Here is a 21854-nt window from a genome sequence, read left to right on the forward strand (position 1 = left end):
TGAGCTTCCATGTAATTCATTTCTACATCTTGCTGAAGTCCCTCTGGCAGTTGTGCACTCCAGTATATCATTTATTCCGGCAATTTGCTAAAATCTGTGAGCTTGCTGAGAGTGCTTTCCTTCCCAGTGTTCAGGTCGGTAATAAAAGTGTTAAGAGTATTGACTTCAGCACTGATCCCTTTGTGAGATAGTTATACCTCACCCGTTGCTGGACTTTGCTCTGCAGTCCAAGCCATTTGAGTCTGGTGGACCAGCCACTTTTCCACTTGGTCAATATTCTACCTATGCAAATTATATGACACTAATGAACCTGGATACTGTGGGAAACCTTGTTAAAGACCTTGCTAAAATAAAGCTCTTGTTTTGGTCTGGAATTTTAGAATCATTTAGGTTGGAAGAGACTAAGATTATTGAGTCCAATCATTAACCAAGCACTGCTAAGTCCACCCCTAACCTGTGTCCCTAAACACAACATCTACACGTCTTTTGAATACCTCCACGGATGGTGTCTCAAGCACTTCCCTTGGCACCCTGTTCCAATGCCTCACAACCCTTTCATTGAAGATGTTTTTCCTAATGTTAAACCTAAACCTTCACTGGCATAACTTGAGGCCACTTCCTCTCATCCTGTTGCTTGTTGCCTGGGAGAAGCGACCCCCATCCCACTATAACTTTTGAGATAGTTGCAGAGAGACAAGGTCTCCCCTGAGCCTCCCCTTCTCCAGGCTAAACAACTCCAGCTCCCTCAGCTGCTCCCCATAAGACTTGTTCTCTAGACTCTTCACCAGCTCCATGGTCCTTCTCTGGACACACTCCAGCACCTCGATGTCCTTATTGTAGTGAGGGGCCCAAAACTAAACACGGTACTCGAGGTGCGGCCTCCTTAGAGCCAAGCATGGGGACAATCACTTCCCTAGAGCTGCTGGCCATGCTGTTTCTGACCCAAGCCAGGATGCAGTTGGCCTTCTTGGCCACCTGAGCACACTGCTGGCTCACATTTAGCCAGCCATTGACCAATACCCCCAGATGCTTTTTCACTGGTCAGCTCCTCTCCCAGTCTGTAGCATTGTGTGGGGTTACTGCGCTGGCATTAATCCTGTTGATCCTCAATACATTTGGCCTTGGCCAATCAGTCCAGCCCATCCAGATCCCTCTCTAGAGCCTTCCTAACCTCGAGCAGATCAACACTCGTGCCTGACTTGGTGTCATGTGTAAACTTGCCAAGTGTACACTTGCTTCCCCTGTCCAGATAATTGATAAAGAAGAATTGAAGAGCGTCTTTGGGCCTAACCACCCAGCCAGTTTTTTACCCAGTGAAGCATATGCCCATCCAAGCCATAAGCAGCCAGTTTCTCCACAACATGCTGTAGGAAGCAGTATAAAAAGTTTTTACCAAAGTCTAGGTAGATATTCACAGACTTTTCCTCATCCACTAAGAGGGTCACCAATAAGGTAGAAGGGGATCAGGACAGTTGAGCAGGGCCTGCTCAAAAAAACCATGCTGACTGGATCAGATCACCTGGTTGTGCTGTGTGATGGCACTCAGGATGATCTGCTCCACGAGCTTCCCTGGCACTGAAGTCAGACTGACAGGCCTGTGGTTTCCTGGATCCTCCTTCTGCCCTTCTTATAGATGGGCGTCACATTTGCTAGCTGCCAGTTGACTGGGACCTCCCCGGGTAGCCAGGACTGCTGATAAATGATGGAAAGCGGCTTGGTGAGCACTTCCACCAGCTCCATCAGTACCCTTGAGTTGATGCCATTGACCCAGTTGGGCTTTATCCCTTCTAATTTTCTCCCTGCATAGCCTCATGATATCTTTGTAGTCCTCCTGAGTGGCCTGCCTACAATAATGAGTAATATGTACCCTATTGTGTCAGTTCCTTAAAGAAAGTGGGTGATAATGGTCCATTCAAAAAGGGAGATTGGAACCTGAACCTACTTTTTAATTTTGGTTGAATCAGAAATTGGCTTTTGGAGTCAGTTGCCATTTTATTCACTTGATATGCTTTGGTTTCTGTTGCAGAGTGGTCTTGGAACACACAAACTTGGATTCTTTTGAAACTAAACCAGAAAATACATTAGAGCCACAAATAAATATCCAGTCTGCAAGACCACATTAGGGGTAGTCCACAATGAAACACCCTCATATATACAGGTGTGGATTTCTTATCCTTATCACCAAGTGCTTTGTTTGCTAGGTGTGTTTATATTGCACCAAAATAATTTCTAAGGTAGACTGCAAGATGTCCAGAGCATAAGAGAGAGATTATATAGTGTAATTCACTTCCTTCTCTTGTAATTATATGTAGCAATAAAAAAAAAAAAAATAATAAAATAGCTTTTTGCTCTAAAGACACCTGTATGCTTTTTTGTAAACCTCCAAATTCTGCAGGAAAACTTTACAGGGAGGAATCTGAATACTGGGAAATCTGGAATCTGGGCACTCTGGTCTTTACCTAAGATGTGCAGCTCAAATACTCATTTAGTGAGACTTGCAATTAGTATTGTTCCAACAATATCACTAGTGTGGGGTGGCTTAAAAAAAATCTGTTAAAAAAAGAAATGAAATTATATTAAAAAAAATGATTTGCATAATCCAACTGCTGTGTAGCTATCTAGGGGATATAATATTACACCAGCTACACTGGACTAACATGATACATGGTTCTTTCTGAAAGCAACAAGCACACTTTCATAAATGGGGTTAGTAATACTTGACGCTCCAAATTCCCCAAAGATGATGTTTGAAGTAACAAAAACAGACCTAAAATATTAAAGTATTATTTGCAAAATTAACACGTTAACTTGCAGCCATTATTTCAGTCATCATTATGACTTCTAAAATAGGAGCCTTTTCTCCAGTTTTATAAAGATAATAAGAAATGTTAGCTGAACACAGTATTCAAGGTGCAGACTCCCCAGAGCCAAGTTGATGAGAAGAGAGTGAGGGAAAAAAAAGTGTTAGAGGAAACATCACTATTTTGCTTTCTCTAGTTTCTTTTTCGCTGGAGATAGATTCCCCTGGGAAAGATCGTACCCTTCATCCGAATATAGGCAGGCATATGAAGTGTAATGATAATAGGTAAATTTTATTTTTTCTCTGTACACTGTAAGAGTGCATGTAGCCCTTGTACTTAACTTTGAAACACGGCATGCTGCAACCCAATTTTCTGCACAGCTTTACTCACCTGCTAAGGAAATGTCTCTGAATTCTACATTGCTAGTTTTTATATTCATACCTCTTGGCACTTTTTAGAACTCCCTAGGTTGTACTTCTGCAAAGCAGTTTTAGATGGTCAAGGATAGAGAAAATAATTTTTAAACCTTGTTTGCCAGCTACAGATGGTTTGGAATGTAATATGAACAGGGGGTAAAAAATATATATTTGTTATAGGTTTTGAAAATGGGGTCAAAGTTGACAAGACAAATTAGGGAAGGTTTTGACAAATTTTATGTCAGAGCTGTAGTCATACTGCAAAGATCAGACCTTTTCTTCATATGCGAACACAAGCTTGAAAATAAAATTATACATGATAACACTTCTGTTAGATGTGCAGAATATACTTACTAACAGTGATGTTTTACAATTAGGCATCAGACCAGGAAAAGCCCTCGTGTGTCTCTTGACCTTCTTTTCGTGTCTCTTGCTGACAAAACCCATGAAACTGGTTATTATCCAGACCTTTTCCCATTAAACGAAGGAATCAGTAAAAGAACTGGAGGATAGAAGGGGGCTTCACACCCAGTAAGAATTGTCTTCTGAAAGAAGATTGTGGTTGAACTTTAACACAGCATGAAATTAAGTTATTCTGTTACATGGTCAGTCTAACCCATAATTTAAAAAATTCCTAGCAGAATGGAAACTAACAGCTAGTGAACATAAAAAGCTCAAGCAGATGTTAAAACTGTCTCGTGCAGTAATAACTAGCAGTTGCCTATTCTCCCTATTAAAATATTACAGATGTGAGTAGGAAGAACCATTTGGTTTTCTGATTTTACATTTGCAGAAGCTCGTTGTTGTCATAGGCCATAGTATAATGAATTTAAGCTTTTAAATGTTTTATGGTAGATTTGTTAATGTGTGGACACAACACAGGAAGTTGACCCTTCTCTAATTTATAGACATATCAACAATCCTTATTTGTCATCAACATGCTGTCCCCAAAGGTACCCACTCAATGCTAGCTTAATGAAGGATAAGGTACAAGGTGATCTAATTACACCTGAATTTTAAAACCAGAGGATTGTGATCCACATAATGCAAAATAAAAGTATTGCTATAATTTTTGCATTGTGCTGGGAAGTTTTCTTCATCATAGATGGGATTTTTCTTTGTTTCTGGTACTGTTCTTAGTCTTACAATTAGTCTTACATGAATTCAGAACTTACCTATCCTTCTTTTGAAGAAGTAATGTATGGCTTTAATTCCATTAAGTGGGACTTCTCTGCCTGTGCTGCTTGCTGTTCAGAGGATGGCACAGGACAGAGCTACAGCTGCAGCAGTGAGTGAACATAGAGGCTGCGATTTGTAACCACCTACATTAAGTGATCAGATGGTACAGATATCCAGACAGGTTATTTGCTGCCTCTCTGGCCTCATTGCTTAACATTTTCTGATTCTGTGATTGCAGAATGGAACTCTGTCTTGGTTTGAGAAGAGGTTTAGGGGAAAGGTCTTTGTGAACCTGGCAGGAGATGAATTCTTAATGTAACAGTGAGTTTTTTATTTTTTAGACTTTCAGAGGTATCATAAGCCACTCTTTCTACTTGGACAATTAGATTCATGAGCAATATGTTAAAGTTACCCATGAAGCTGCTGAATGCTGTATGTAGATCTCAGAACCATGTTTTTTCTGCAGGGCAATGGAGCAAGTGTGGGGATCAGTTACTTTTTTTTACCTGCTTGTTCCTTTTTGTGTGAAATCATTATGGCATCTGATATTTGCAAGAGTCTAGAGTGATCTAATTTCTGTTATCCTTTGAAGGAGGTGGTCACCTTTGCATTTTTGGTGGAGCTGATCCTATAGGAAACCCATTAGTAGACCCATTTTACTGTCCTCTTTTACTATGTTTAATCTGTAAAACACAAGCAGCTTCAGCTACCTCAACTGTAGACTAACTATTGCAGTTGCTCCTAAACTCTGTTGCTCCATCTAACGTGTCCTTTCAAACATAAAACTGCTCACCCGAGCCTTTATAGATGTAATTCCTTTATGTTCATTATTGTTCATTTATGATCATGTTCAGATCTGAGTGAATATGGCTGAATGGAGATGATATGAGTGAGAAACTGCAGTTTTAGTCTGAAAACACAGAATCACAGAATCTCTAGGTTGGAAGAGACCTCAAGATCATCGAGTCCAACCTCTAACCTAACACTAACAGTACCCACTAAACCATATCCCTAAGTTCTACATCTAAACGTCTTTTGAAGACTTCCAGGGATGGTGACTCCACCACCTCCCTGGGCAGCCCATTCCAGTGCCTAACAACCCTTTCAGTAAAGAAATTCTTCCTAACATCTAACCTAAAACTCCCCTGGCGTAACTTTAGCCCATTCCCCCTCGTCCTGTCACCAGGCACATGGGAGAACAGGCCAACCCCCACCTCGCTACAGCCTCCTTTAATGTACTTATACAGAGCAATAAGGTCACCCCTGAGCCTCCTCTTCTCCAGGCTGAACAAGCCCAGCTCCTTCAGCCGCTCCTCATAGGACTTGCTCTCCAGGCCCCTCACCAGCTTCGTCGCCCTTCTTTGGACCCGCTCAAGCACCTCGATGTCCTTCTTGTAGCGAGGGCCCCAAAACTGAACCCAAAACTGAACACAGTACTGAACACACCCATATTTACTTTTGGATTACTGTCATACTCATTTTAGACACATGTTGTAATTCCTCAGATTAAGCCAGAATTATTAAAATCGATTTTATTAAATGGTTGAACAAAATATCACTCGGATGAAGCTGAGGTAATGGTGAAGACCAGAACATGGTTCAAAGAGCTCAGCGTAAGAAATAATAAAAAATTTGAGGTAAGAAGACTCACACTGGTGGTCCTGAAGATGTGCTGAATTGGTCTCTCTGATGAACTGCAGTGTACCCCTGTGGATAAGAAGAAGGCATCTGAAGTTTTATATTCTCAGCTGATGACAGGAGCAGTGAGGATATTTTCAAGAGGAGTGAGCTTGGCTTTTTTAATGATCACTTCTCTGGCATTTTATTCAGGGGCCAGCCTTGTGGCTTTGGACTGAACAGTTAAATTTCTGTGGTTGAATGGGTGTGATATCGTTCCATTTCAGAAAGTGTACAATAGCTTACAGATAGCAACCATCTTTTAAGTTAAAGTAAGTGGTGGTCTTAGCAACACATTGTTCCTGTGAGCGCATTCTTTCCAAAATAATTGCTTTTAAAACTGTCAGCTCTTAAAAAGAAAAAAGCTGGTTATTTTACCAAGCAGAACCTGGAACACGTCATCTCTAGACTTCTTCCGTGTTTGTTTTGTGTTCTGCTAGGCTGTATCCCACCATTAGTTTTCAATAAACTTGCATCAAATCCTTCCGTGAATGAGTTTTCACTGCAAATAGCTGTAAAGGAATGTTAGCCTCCTGTCCATTCTAATTCAGAAGCTCAAGTATTTGTAAGATATGTCTTTGAGATGTTTTGTTACAATTGTTCCCACATGCAATGCTTCTATTTAAAAAAAAAGGCATTTTGCTGAGGTGCAGAAGTCAGTATTTGAGCCTTACCTTTCAAACACTTTTTTTTTTTTTTTTTTTTTTTAAATCTTCAAAATGTACTGATTTGACTTTCAGCCAGACTTACCTAATAATATATTAGGTTAGGACAGGGAAGTAGCTCAGGTTTTGATCAGTTTGACACTAAGTTTACCATACCTGAAGACTTATGTTCTTTGCAGGAAATACCAAAGCATTTTGCCAGAGTGTAAATTCATTAATATTTTTCCATTTCCAAGCAGAGATAGAATCAGCTGCCTTTTGTCTGCTTAGCTCCAAAAATTGCTTCCCACATGGCTTTTACTTTTAAGAATAGCTGCAGTTGGTTTGGGAATTACTCTGATAAACTTGCAGTGTAACTTTTATTGAGTTCATTTTGTGGATGAATTATCCCAAATTACTTTTAGTTATTTTCTTAATTGTTTGCATTTTGTGTTGCAGGAGTTGGCCAAGATTAACAGGAATGGAAACATGAAAAAAAAAAGAATTACTGTGGTTTGCAGGGATTAAATTGTTTTGAATACAAAGATAATAGGAATGGGACACAAATAGGAGCTGGGCATTTAAAAGCTTTTTGGTTGTTGTTTATCTGATTTTTTTTTATATATAGTAAGAAGCCATCAAAATAAAGGCACAAGACATTTTATGCAGCTTGTATCTGATGTTGTATACACCAATATCAATGCTCTTAATAAGAACTATTAATAATTTATGTCAGTATTCACAAGCTGTCAAAATGTGGAGGTATTTACAGGAATGAATAACACTTTTTTTTTTTTTTTAATGAAAAAAATCACATTTTCTCATTAAAGTTTTCTGATAAATAAACCATTATCCTCTTACTGGATTGTGTTTCTTGTGAAGATAAATTTAGTTTTGGCTCAAAATAGGGGATAGTTTAAAAGCAAGCCTCTTGAAGAACCATATGATTCAGAGCTTTATATTCCAGGAGCAGTTTAATACTTTGAGAAGGAGAGTCCTAGTTTGCCTCATGACTGCCCGGTGAAGTTAACACCTCCATTTTGCAAGAGGAGTTAAGATCTTTGCCATCCCAAGCATCACATGAGTGTTGATGTATAATATGAGTTGTCACAAACTCCCTCATGTCTTTTAAAGCTAATATTTTGGCATCATTTATTAAAATCCTGTAGCATTAAATCCTATTGAGGCCCAAGCAGTGGTACTAAGGCTCTATTTGTACATGCATTTGTGTATATAAATATGAATTAAAAAAAAATGGGTTTCAGCTAATAGTTATTCTACAAACACATTTTTGCTCAAACGTCTACAATGTATATGTACACTCCTGCTTTGCTGCACATTTAGAGATTGTTTTTTGGAGAGGTTGTTCCAGAAATGTCAAAATTAGATCTCTGGCTTAGCATGTGTTCTCATTACCACTGGGAAATAATCCTTATGTAGACTGTGTAATGGAATTGCTATGACACAGTCATAGAAAAGGATCTTTCCTTCTTGGGGATTTGGTCGTTGCTATTGTTTGGTGGCTTGTTGTTGTCAAAACAGACTAAAAATGAAAGGGAGAGTTGACATCTTTTATTAGGCAATTGATGTAGCTGAGAGAAGAATAGACACGTTTTTCAGACCTCATTTTCTTCTTCTAGTCGGAAATGGCCTTGTCCTCAGCTTTCAATGGTGTGTCAGCCTGCAAACTTGTCTGGTTCTTTTACCAGCTATATTGTTTCATCTTGCATTATTTCTTCTTACAAAACTTGTTTTCCATGCTGTGTCAGGCCTTGTGTATGTACCTTGTAACATTTCTTAATGATAGAGAATCTAAAATATTAAATATTAATGTAGTATTAGAACTTCATGGATTTTTCCCCCTCTGGAGTTTATTCTTATATGATCCCATATTTATCTTTTTCTCTGTCAGCAGTGTTTTTACTTTCTCACTTTAAATCCTAAAATCTTGAAAATCATTAGATAAGAATTTAAGATAAAATGTATGTTACTATTAGTGCAGAAAAACGGAAACATCTTACATTTAAGTGTCAGCTACAGAAAATACTTAAGTTGTGCATACATGGTGAACAGGTGCAGACAATATTTCAAATCAGAAAAGAAAGGCAAAGTATTTTTTTTTGTATTTTAAAAACAAATACTATATATTTTTAATGTATTTGAGACCAGAGTCCTTGGTTTGACTATTTTATCACTGATTTATTTCAAATTAACTAAAATGTTCCAGCCTTTTACAAAACTACATTGTTCTACATAGTTTATAGCTTAGCATAGTTTTTCTCTTATTGCTTAACTGGTTTCCTGTTTGTGTCTTTCTCATTGTAACTAAACCAATATAAAATAAAATAAATGCTTGCTATCCCAAAGCTGTTTGATAATCATATAATATATTGATTCTAACAGTTATCATATGGCACAGATGGTCAGTGGCTGCCTTTTGATGGGACCTTCACTTATTTTCTGTGCTGTGTTCCTTTCCTTTGTGTTCTGATATCAATTTTAAGAACAGCAGGTATGTTAAAGCCCAGTTGCTGTGTCTGAGCCTTATTCTTGAAACTGTCATAGATCTCCCATTTTGGGATTATTCCAGTGTTTCCAGGTTGGAAAGCTGGGCTTCTGGTCCAGTCTTGCATGATGGATAAATTTTGACCATGTGGTGTTATTTTGAGAAGTGTTCTGTAAAAAAAGTATTAAGGTGATAAATTTGTGTAGAATTTTGAATTTTAATTTAAATCAGCTGGTTGACTTGTTATTGGCACTTGGAGTAAGCATAGGAAGCAAGGGAGAAAAATTCAGATGCTGGAACAAACACCTCGCCCAAAAATTAGTCGAGTTGAATAGTAATTGACAGCATCGGCCACTAGATGTCACTTGTTCCACATAAATACATATACGAAGTTGATCTGGTGTCAAAAACTTGTGTGTATACAGAAATGCTGCCTAGGTGAGCACAGGATGAGGAACTTTTATTTCTCTGCTTTGTGCTTTTTCATCTGCAAATTAGGAGTGACTATTTTGTAGTGACACTGACTTTTGCTTATGTTATCCTGTAATGCTTAAGTGGGGTTTAGAGGTTGGCTTTTCTTGTAATGTATAACCATGAGACAGGCACCAGGAAGGTGTCAATTCTGCCACTACCATGCTGATCTCCATCCCCACTGTAGTGTTAGGATTGACTTGCACCATGAGTTTGAATCAACAGAAGTATGGTTGCTTTCACAAGCAGCACTTTTGATCTTCTGTGCATTTACAGACATGTCTTAGAGATGAAAATGTGGGCATTGACAAAAATGTATCAAAGGCAGAAAAGAAAAGATTCCCCCCCACTCCCCCCCCCCAAAAAAAAAAAAAAAAGAGAAAAATTCAAAGAAAAGAGCAACCCCCAAAAGGATTTTGCCCCCAAAAGTATGATTTTCTTGAATTCGCGACCATTGACTAAAGAATATCTGGTTAAGGCATGTCAAATCTTGAAAAAATGTATGGACAACACCTACACTGGTTAAATTCCAATTGTCCTTCTGCGATCAACATACGCAGTTACACTTTTCTGTCCTAACTACGGCATCTGACAACATTATCAAAACCCAGAATGAAGGAACAAGAGTCTCCTCTTGACTAAGGCACAGAGAACTGTATTAAGTCTTTCTCATTTATGACTAAATGTATATCTGCAGGTAACTTTCTGCCAGAGCACACTGTCCCATTGCTTCTTTTCTGTTCCTGGCTAAATTTTCATCATTCTAGAAAATATGTAAAATAATAAAATGAAAATAGTGTTCTAAATATATTGATAATACATAAAAATACATAAAATAACTGCATAAGTGAACAATACAATTTTTCTCTCTCTATATATATATCAAACATCCCCTAGTTAATGCGCTTAATATAATAGTTATATTTACCATATGCTGTGGGGGTAATTTTTTTTCGTTTGTTGGTTTGTTTTTCAGTTCTGTCATTTCTTAAAACTCTATGGTAAAGTTTTCAGCCCCAGTTTTCACTATGGTATATAGCATTAATTTCCAAACAGGAAGGGCTGCCTCTGTCTGGTTATTGTAAAACAACATAAGATACCAATGGAGACAACTGAGCCTGCTTAGTCTTGATTACATACAATTCAAACAGTGTATAAGACAAACCTTTGCTAATTTTGTTTTAATAGTTAAACAGATTGGCCAAATTTGGTAAATGATGCCCTAAGGGACTGACTGTTCTACAGGTTATAGGAGCTAAAGCAGTTTGTCTTGGGAAGCGTAACTGCTTTCTGGCGTTGAATATTTTACTTAAAAATATGAATGCAGCTTTTGTAATCACACACATGATGAATGGAGAAATGCAAAGAAATAAAAATTCATCATTATTGTTATGCCCTTTGTGTAAGATTAATAAAATCCCCCCCCCCCCACTCCAAGTCTTCTCTTCTCCAGGCTCAACAGTTCCATCTCTCTCAGCCTCTCCTCACAGGAGAGGCGCTCCAATCCCTTTTTCATCTTGGTCGTCCTATGTTGGACTCTTTCCAGTATGTCCATCTCTCTTGTACTGGGGAGCACAGAACTGAACACAGAACTCCAAGTATGGCCTCACCAATGCTCAGTAGATTGAAAGGGTTGCCTCTCTTGATGTGTTTGCCTTATGCAGCCAATACCATTAGCCTTCTTAGCAGCAAGGCCACATTGTTAACTCATGTTCAACGTGGTGTCCACCAGGCCCCCCAGGCCTGTTTCTGAAGAACTGCTTTACAGATAGGTGGCTCACAGCATATCTTGGTTCCTGGGGCTGTTCCTCCTCAGGTGAAAGACCTTTCACTTCTTGTTGAATTCCATGAGATTCTTGTCAGCCCACCTCTCTAACCTGTCAAGGTCCACCAGGATGGCTGTGCAGCCCTCTGTTGAGTCAGCCACTCCCCACTCCCCCCCCATTTGGTGTTATCCACAGATTTACTAAGGGTACCCTCTACCTTGTTGTCCAGATCATTAATGAAGATGTTAAGCAGGACTGTACCCATTACTGAACCCTTGGGTACTCTTCTCATTGCTGTCCTTCAGCTCGACTTTTCCCCACTGACCACTATCCTCTGGGCCCAGCCATTCACTCAATTTTTGATCCACCTCACTGTCTGCTCCTCCAGCCCATACTTCAACAGTTTCTCTGTGAGGATCTTAGGGGAGACAGTGTCAAAGGCTTTACTGAAGTCCAGAAAGACAAAACCCATTGCTCTCTCCTTCATTCATTTGGCTGGTCATTTCATTATATAAAAGCCTGGAAATGGTTTACCTACCAGTCACTGAGGTGAGGCTAAGAGTCCTTTAGTTCCCCATGTTTTCCATCTTACCTTTTTTGAAGATAGGAATGACACTTGGTATCCTCCAGTCTTCAGGCACTTCTCCCAGCTGCCACTGTCAAGCAAAGATTATAGAGAGAGGCCTCTCAGTTGCATCTACGAGATTTCTCAGGACTCAGGGATGCATCCCATCAGGGCCTGTGGACTTTTGCACTTCCAGTTTGTTCAAGTATTCCCTGACCTGATCCTCCTTCACCAACGACATATCTTCCTTGCTCCAGCCATTCTGTTTGTCCTCTGGGACATGGGATTTCTGAAGGCCAGTCTTAGTGGTAAAGACCAAGAAAAAGAATTCCTATGGGTCTTTTTGTGTTAGCAGCGAATCAATCTCTAAATTGCAGATAAGTAGACATGAACGCTTTAGTCTTAGGCTGCTTTCTTACCTAGAATTCTACCAGCTTCTACCAAAGCAGCTCTTCTTCTTCAAAGCAGTTCTTCAGCCAGGAGGGCCAACCGTGTCCTGGGGTGCATCAAGCACGGCATCGCTAGTAGGTCAAGGGAGGTGACTGTACTGCTCTACTCTGTGCTGGTGCGGCCCCACCTCGAGTACTGCGTGCAGTTTTGGGCACCACAGTATAAAAAGGACATGAAACTGTTGGAGAGTGTCCAGAGGAGGGCTACGAAGATGGTGAAAGGCCTGGAGGGGAAGACGTACGAGGAACGGCTGAGGGCACTGGGCCTGTTCAGCCTGGAGAAGAGGAGGCTGAGGGGAGACCTCATCGCAGTCTACAACTTCCTCGTAAGGGGGTGTCGAGAGGCAGGAGACCTTTTCTCCATTAACACCAGCGACAGGACCCACGGGAACGGGGTTAAGCTGAGGCAGGGGAAATTTAGGCTTGACATCAGGAGGGGGTTCTTCACAGAGAGGGTGGTTGCACACTGGAACAGGCTCCCCGGGGAAGTGGTCACTGCACTGAGCCTGTCTGAATTTAAGAAGAGATTGGACTGTGCACTTAGTCACATGGGCTGAACTTTTGGGTAGACCTGTGCGGTGTCAAGAGTTGGACTTGATGATCCTTAAGGGTCCCTTCCAACTCAGGATATTCTATGATTCTATGATTCTAACAAATCTCATAGAATGTCTCCCATGTTTGATATATACAATTAAAAACATAGTTCAAAGAAACATTTGCTAGATTTAAATTCAAGATATGTAAAGTCACAAAGACTACAGAGACCCATCTGTGTAATGGTAATGAAATTATAGCATATTCTTATGGCAGAAGTATATTAATCATACAAGAGCTCAGTGTTGTAAATTTTACGGCATTCTGGTTGCACACACTCTAAGTGATGAAATGAAACAGTACCTACTAGAGTTTCTCTTCATGCAAACATTTCAAACAAGCTGAGGTAAAATGAATAATGTATGCATTAGTGTTCTGCAGGGTGATATATTCATTAATTCTTTTAAAGTATATGATGGACCTACTTGGGAATCATGAAAAAATACAAGTAGTTCCAACTTGCTGAGTGTCAAAATCCATTAAAGAATGGATTTTGATAAGAAATGACAAATGAGAGAAAGTCATTTCAGTTTTGTTTTGTTCATTCCTTTGAAAACTTGTGTGCCTGTATACTTTAAGCTGCTGTTAGGATAAAAATGCAAATCTTTTTTTCCTAATAATGTAACACTCCTGCCATTGACAACTCACAAAATAAGTACAGAGAAAAAAACTAGGTGAAATAGTGTAGATAGAAGTACTTTTTTTTTTTTCCAAAGAAAATAGGCAAGAAGATTTGACTTTTTCACTGAGTGAAGCAGCTGAGTGACTTGTGGTGTAACAGTGAATACATATGTCCTGTGATAAAACTCTGGGTTCTTTGTTCTGACGCATTTGTGATTAAACTGGAAAAAATCTGCATCTGTAGTCAGAGCATTTGCGGTTGGAGTCCTACTATCAAAGTTGGTGAGATGACTGTAGCTTAGGGTAAAAGGGCGTCTTTCTGCTTGAGTTGGGCTGTTCTCTTCTCCCCAGCTGTCCAGTGAGGCAGGTTTTAGCATCGGCTATGTGCAGTTTGTCTTAATGATCCTTTTCCAGCAGGAAACATTGACTCTAGACTCTACAGAGCTGGTCCAGCTCAGAGCTTCAGCTTGGCACTAATTTAGGATGTTAACATGGCCAACGTGCTACTGCATACAGATGAAGAGTTCATGGCTCAATGACATGTAACACTGGATTTGCATGCAGCATCTCCAAAAGCACAGACCTCCCATGGTTTGAGATCAAGAGGGATTTCTGTCAGGGTAGCTGCAATGGTCTGGAGAGGTTTCATTCCTCCCTAGGTCAGCCAATAGGGAATGACCCATTTGCACGCAATTTGCGAAAGGCAGGCATTCCATCTAGTGAATCTGCGTAATAGACACTCAAATGAATACATTTCAATAGGCAAAGTCATGTGTAGTGTTTTTTGCAATTAGAAAATATTTATATGACTAATCTCTTAGGAAAATGGGGAAAAACTATCAATTTTCCCACACTGAGAATTCTAGAATGTGACCTCAATAGGAGAGTTACCTTTGCCAACAGATTTCTTTTCATGTGCAATGCTCTTTGGTTTGACATTTGAAACTTGTGCTGATCAGTAAACCAAACAAAACCACTGAGGTCAAAAGGTAGAATTAAAAATCTAAATCTATCTTTTTGTTAACATTATTTTTTTACTTTATTTTTTTAAGGAACAGGTATGTGTATCCGTATAGAAGGTAAAGAGATGTTTTTTTTTTTTTTTTTTTTCCTTTCAAAAAGTTACTTATTCGCTTGAAGTTTTACAGAAGAAAAAGTTATTTACATACTGGGCAAATATGTTCTGTGTATCTGCCAAGACAATTCTTGCACCATAATAATTCCTTCTGAAGAAACAAATGTCCCCTTTCACATTACAGCTCTGCACAGTTTACATGAATTTTTCCAGGAGTTCACTTTAGAAAAACTGCAGTAACACTTGCATGTTTTTCTTTTCCCTCATGTGCAAGCTGTGACCTTTTTATCATGGTCCCCTGCTTACACAAGCCAAAGCACTATTAGGTGATAACCTGTAGGTGTTGTGAAAAGTATTCAGCTAAACAGGAGCAGTGCAAGTTTTGTCAGAGAGAACAAAATTTCACCACATCAGTGTTAGAAGGGCAGACAAGAGCAGGAATTAGGAACTTAGGCTTGATGTGAATGTAGGACTATCTGATCTATGAAACACATCTAGCCTTAACTTATTTCTCTGCTTTTGGATAGCTGTCTAACAATGTTGAGAGGCATAGTACATTAAAAGCAAATCTTCTAATATTTGTTGTACCAAGAATTCTCTTACAACCTGCCACTGAATTCGTTAGCCATAATCTTTAAACCCCAACAATGGAAATAAATAAATAAATAAATAATTATTATTAATAATAATAGTAATAATAATAATAATAATAAAAATAAAATATAGCTTCTTCTAAACAGGGCTTATAATAACAGTTCTATAAGTCTTTTAGCTTGCTGGCATACCCAGCAGTTACCAGGAAGATCTGGAGGTAAGGGTGCATTCAGAATTATGGAACATCCTCTGCCATTACAGCCAAAAGCATTGCTAAATCTCTTACAATAGCTGATACAGAGTCTTTCTGCTGTTTTCCTTTGTTCAGAGGTGTAGATCTAGCAACAGGGAACCAAAATCAAAAGCCAAATCTGAAGTAACCTCACTTGACTTCTACCTAGTACTATAAGCATTTGCCTTTTGATATAAAAATGAGCCTTTATTCTCTTTATTAATGTGAAAATCAATACTTATCTTCTTATGAAGGCCTTCAGCATGGCCTGAGTGAAGCTTCACTCCCCTGGGATACCAGTCCACTGGGAATTCTTCCAGGATGCTTAACACTAGGGTCCCAGTGAAAGCACTGGATTCTTCCAGAAATACAGTTGTACAGATGCTCTGTTTTAAAACAAAATGAGCAGAACAATATGAGCAAATAGTCTGCATAAAATAGCCCACTCTGTGCTCAGAACACAGTTTCTGGAAGTAAAGCTTATAAGATATGAGGAGACACCTGCCTCAGAGAACTAAACTATGTCTCCAAAGAGTTCCCTAAGCCATGGGCTTCTATAACATACATTTTTTTTTTTTTTTTTTGCTCTGTTTTGTTTTTAATTAATCTTGAATATTTAACAAAATTCTAGAAAAGGGGGTGGAGAACTTGGGAGTTGAGAGGAAGGAATTGGATCTTCTCCTCTGGTGAGTGTGGTGCTGTAATCACATTTACTGCTTCTGCTGACCGCATCTGGAGATGTCCTCAATTGATTCTACCCAATAAGCAACTATAAGGCTAACCCTGAGAAAAGGTAAAGAAAGCCTCTCAAGGGTTTTGGCTAGAGAAACACCAATCTAGAACTGGAAATCTAACTTTTTAAGTACTTTCTATCTATGCAGGTGCCTGTAACTATAAATCCATCTGGAGGTAAGCTGGATTTAGTGCCTTGGAGATCTAAGCCTTAGCCATTTACCCAGTGTAACTCAGTGTGTGTTGCAGCTGTGAAGAGGGCTTCCACAGGAGGTATCCTCCATGGGTCTCTCGCACTAGGACCCTATATCTCTGCAGCTGCACTTCTTTTAATACCTTGCTGTGCAGAGCTGCAGGCAGGAGATCTGTTTACCACTGCTGCCTGCCTAGAGGGCCAGTGTTCATTTCCTGCCAGAGGAACAGAGCCCTCCTGCCAATGATGATGGTTGCAGTAGGTGCTGAAGGCACTTTCTGGTGCTGCAGAACATGACCAAGGAAAGCACCTCAGGCCTCCTGTTACTCATCCTTTCAGCAGGCAGAGCTCCCCGGCCCATGACAAGTGGTCACAATAAAGCTGTTATTGCTGGAATAACATCACACAGGTGCATTGTCTCCACCAAGAATTCTCAATAAAGAACAAGAGCATTTCTTAAACTCATAACTGTACAGATACTCCCAATTCCAAATCTTTAAAATACTTTACATATCACTAGGATTAAGCATTATTTGCTTTGACTCACCCATGCCTTAGAGGTTATCAGATACAGATTTGCTCTTCCTCTTGACAGTACCTTTTTTATTGAAAAACTATCTTTTCTTGCAAATGAGTTCCTCTTCTATTGGAAATGATGTAACATATAATTCACAAAAGACTTGTGGCATTATTTATTGACATGAGATGTCATTCCCAAAAGACTTTTATAAGTGTAAGATGTGGGGAGAGTAATATAGTACTGCTAAACAGCATTTTCTAAACACCATTTGTATCTTTCTTATGTTGGCCTACATTTTAGAAGCAAGCTAAAACTAAACATAAATTAAATGTATAACACAGGATTTATAAAATAAGTTCAAACTGAGATGTTTTCTGTAACAAATGTGTCATTTTATAGACTTTTTTTTTTTTTTACTGGAGAAGAGTTTGATTAATATTTCATATTTTGTAATACTGTTGATGTATTTGTTATGATTGGTGATAGGAAAAGTAGATAGACACTTGGATAGCAGAAATAGAAGATATATTGTTTTTATTACCAATTGTAACTTAAGTGTTAGGACAACACTTTTATTTTCCTTTAAAGAGATATTGGTTACAGGTTGTAAGTGCTGTAATGAAAACTAATATCTCTATGGCATGTGAATAATATAAAGACAAAACATTAAAAATGACAATTACGTACATATATATATATATATATATTGTTCCTTGCATTTTTCTTTGCTTAGGCAGTAAGAGCAGACTAGTGTGTCAGTTTTTTAAATGTCTGTTTGATTTCACATATTAGCTTTTATAGAGTGAGACATTTCTTAGAAATGCAATGACATTAGGGGCCCCTTAAAATATGAACAGCTCTTCTCACTGAGACAGTTTAAAATCATCTTAAAAAATGTATTAACTTTACATTTTGTTTAAAAAGGTTTTATTAAGTCCAGAATTTAGACCTAAATTATCCAGACACTGTCCCTTTAAGAAAATGTCAGCATATAGTAAGTGCTCTGGATATGCTTTAAATTTTATTATTGTAGAGGGTTTTTTTTTTGCGTGTGTTTGAGTGTGTGAGTGTGTGTGTGTATGTGAAGGGGGAGGCAGGGGGATGTTGGACAATTCAGAGCAAGGGGGAAGAAAACCTAACAAATTCTTGGGTACTGTCCAATGCCTGAGCTAAGCCATGAACTCCATATTTGGCTTGAAAAAAGGAATTTTCTCCTCAACAGCTGTCCCTGGAGTCAATATAAACTGTTCTAAAATATTTAGTTACCAGCAGAGAGATACTACAGCAGACACTAAAACAAACTGCCGTGAAGCACTGACCATTGTAAGGGAGCCCTGATTCATAGACAGTACTGTACATTGCATAACAGTGCAGCTCGTCGTTGCCCTATGTGTTGTGTGTCACGGTGTGTTACATAACAGGAGGACTTCCCACGCATGCAAGTAGTTCTCCCAGGAGTAATGACATGGAGATCAATAAAACTATTTGTATGGAAGGGAGGCAGACCCAGGCATGATAATAGAGACTGGTTTGCCTTTCATTTATTCCATAGAAGACTTTTAAAAATAATATGGAGCTTACCTCTTTGCCTCTCTTTGTACGTTTTAAAGACTTAGTGCTCTAATAAATGATGATTTGGAAACAATACTTCCTGACAGTGGAAGAAAGCCAAAAACCCCTTAAAACTTAACTGGAACATTAGAAATAAAAGTACCCTTTCAGTAAAATTTTACCATTTTGAATGAACTATGTATTCACTCAGTCTCAAAACACTCCTTAAAATGAAGCCCTAAGAAAGACATTACTTTTCTTCTTTCGTTTATGAATTGTCATAAAAGCAAGACTAAAAAGTTCATTGTAAAATGCTGCCTTCCTCCTCAGTTGCTGAACTGAAATCCTACAGTATTCCAGTGTATGCAGCTGAATAAAGAGCTGAGGCTGAGATTACCTGCTCTAGTGTTGTATATTTACATTTCTGCAAAAGCAGCAACCTTACTGTATATTTAAACAATGTATTAAGGAGAGTGCATGCAAATAAAGGATGTCAGGTAGATATAAAGCAGGACTAGCTGGCTGGGGTAAGGGGGCCGTGGAGCTGTGTCTTCTCTTATGGAACATTGTGCAGCCTGCTAAGAGCCCTGTATACCCGGTTATGATCAGGGATGACGACCATTGCTGAAGTCTGAAGCATTGACATAGGAGGTTTGGATGAGATTTCTGCAAAGAAAGCCCTACCAGGATCATCACAGATCCTTACGGCGTTTCTTTCTTCAAGGCAGTTTGAAAGAATGCAATACACATGTACATACATACATATACATACACATATATATAAATTTGTACTGAAATGTGACAATTGGCAAGAGTCGTCTTGCAACTTAAGCAAAAGCTTAAGCCTGTGTGGAGGCTGAATGTGATTCAATGGCAAGAGGTTGGAATTAAAGTTTTTAGCTCACAGGTATTAAATTAAGATCACTGGCAGTGAGCTCATTTGTGTTTTGAATGCTGGCTATTTCAAGTGCAGTTAACCATATTCATTTGAAATACAACCAGGAGGCTACTTACATGCTTCCTTGCAGCAGTGCAGCACAAAAAACAGCTCTGCTCTTGCAGGGGCAGCAGCTGCCACATGTGGAGAGCAGCACTAGGCTGGCGAGGCACCGGGGACATCTGGAGGGGCTCCCAGGTGCCGGCACCCCCGGTGGTGTGGGGAGAGATAGGTGGGAAATGGGCAGTGCCAGCTGCCACGTTGCAGGTTCTAGCCACCAGAAATCAGCACCAGCCGCAACTCTGCCTGGTGAGGGGTGTGTGAGGGGAGCCTGAGGCTTGTGAGGGACTGTAGGTGTTTGAGGGGATGCTGGGGCCTGCCACCCTCAGTCCTGGTCACAAGCTGCCCCCCAGCGAGTTGAAGTAGTGGTGATCACACGACAGAAAGCTGTGTCCTCCATGTCCCCTTTGGTGTCAGCAACCCCTGGCACCAGACACAGCTCCCAGGGAATGCACAGCCACCCAGGCCTAGTTTCTGCTGGTGTCCAAGGGCAGTAGTGAGAATGCCTATGAGATTTGCATCCAGGCAGAAGGATTGCTGAGCTTCAGGGGAAGTGGACAGGTAGAGGGGCATCTGGGAGCCCAAGGAGAGTGCTGGAACCACACTCTGCCTGCAGTAGAACAGAAGTGTCAGCTAGGAGTACAGCAGGTGACAAGGGGGATCCAGTAACCTCTCCCTACCAGGCAGAAGGCAGTGACTTAAGGAACAGAGGTGAATGGAGACAAGTTGGTGCTCAGGGCATCATCGGAAGCTCCTCCTTGTCTACCTTGGCTTCCCAGGTGCCCTTACAAAGCATCTGTGAGGCTCTGGAATTGGAAGGACAGGGACATGATGAGGTGGTTGATGATCCACCTGTGCCACCAAGGTCAGGTCAGCTGATCCCTTGCGTCATGACCACCTCCATGAAGAAAAAAAATGTGCTTTATTGCTGTAGGTGACTCCCTGAGGTGCACAGAAGGCCAACCAGACCTGCCTTTTAGAGAAGCTTTCTAATTCCCTGGGGCCTTGGTTAAGAACGTGTCCAGGAAACTTCCTAGCTTGATACAGCCCTCAGATGATTATCCACTCTTTCTTGTTCATATGAGTAGTGACGTAGTCATGATAAGTTCAAGGAAAATCACAGGAGACTTCAAGGCATTTGGGGGACTCATGGAGGAATGAGCACAGGTATTATTCTCCGCTATCCTTCCAATTCTAGGGAATGGTATTGAAAGAAACAGGTGGACCTAACCTGTCAATACCTGGCTCCAAGGATGGTATCACCAGTAAAATTTGGGGTTTTTCAATCACAGCATGGTCTATGTGATACCCTGCCTGCTGGAGCCTGATGAAATTCACATTTCTCAAAGGGGAAAAAGTGAAAAAGTATTTTTGCTCATGAGATAGCAGGGCTGATTTGAAAAGGTTTTAAACTTCTTCTTTTAAACTTCTTTTAAATTCCTTCAGGTGAGATAGGCAAGGTAGGCAAGGTGGAAGGGTTGTGCTCTATGTAAAGAAGTGGGTGGACTGTACAGTGAGGATATAAAAATATTAGAATGTGTCAAAAAGAGGGCAACAAATGTGTTGAAAGGTCTTGAGGGCATGACTTATGTGGAGTGGCTGAGGTTACTTGCTCAGCTTAGAGAAGGCTAAGGGGTGACCTCATTGCTGTCTACAACTTCCTCACGAAAGGGAGCAGAGAAGAAGGTCTTCATTAGGAGGTGAAGGAATGGCTTAATCAAGGGAAGTTCAGATTGGATATTAGGAAAAGTTTCTTCACTGGGAGAGTGGTCAAGCACTGGAACAAGCTCCCACGGTGCTTGGGTCATGGTCCCAGTTCTGCCAGTATTCAAGAAGCACCTGGAAAATGCTCTTTGATACATGGTTTAATTCTTAGGTTGCTCTGTGTGGAGTCAGGAGTTGGATCTTTGTGGGTCCCTTCTAACTTGACATAGTCCATGATTATTTAAACTGAAATGAAAGGAGAAGGAATGGGAAACAAGAATGGAAAGAGAATAGTAAAAAAAAAAAAAAAGAGAAAAAAGTAGATATGTAAACATATGCAATATATAAAAATGTAAATAACCATAGGTTCTAAGAAGCTGAGGATTTTTCTTTTATTATCTTTAGTATTTTCAGCATAGAGAAATTCTGAATAACAACTTAAATTACTTATTTATTATGCTCAGGAAAATGTTGGTATTAGATTTCTGTACAAAATTGCTGTCTTCCTCAGCAGAACTAACTACTGCCATAAGTTAAAAACAGTATCATCTTAAGTGTATATGTGGA

This window comes from Anas platyrhynchos, chromosome Z (assembly GCF_047663525.1).
Source record: "Anas platyrhynchos isolate ZD024472 breed Pekin duck chromosome Z, IASCAAS_PekinDuck_T2T, whole genome shotgun sequence".
NCBI classification, from domain to species: Eukaryota; Metazoa; Chordata; class Aves; order Anseriformes; family Anatidae; genus Anas; species Anas platyrhynchos.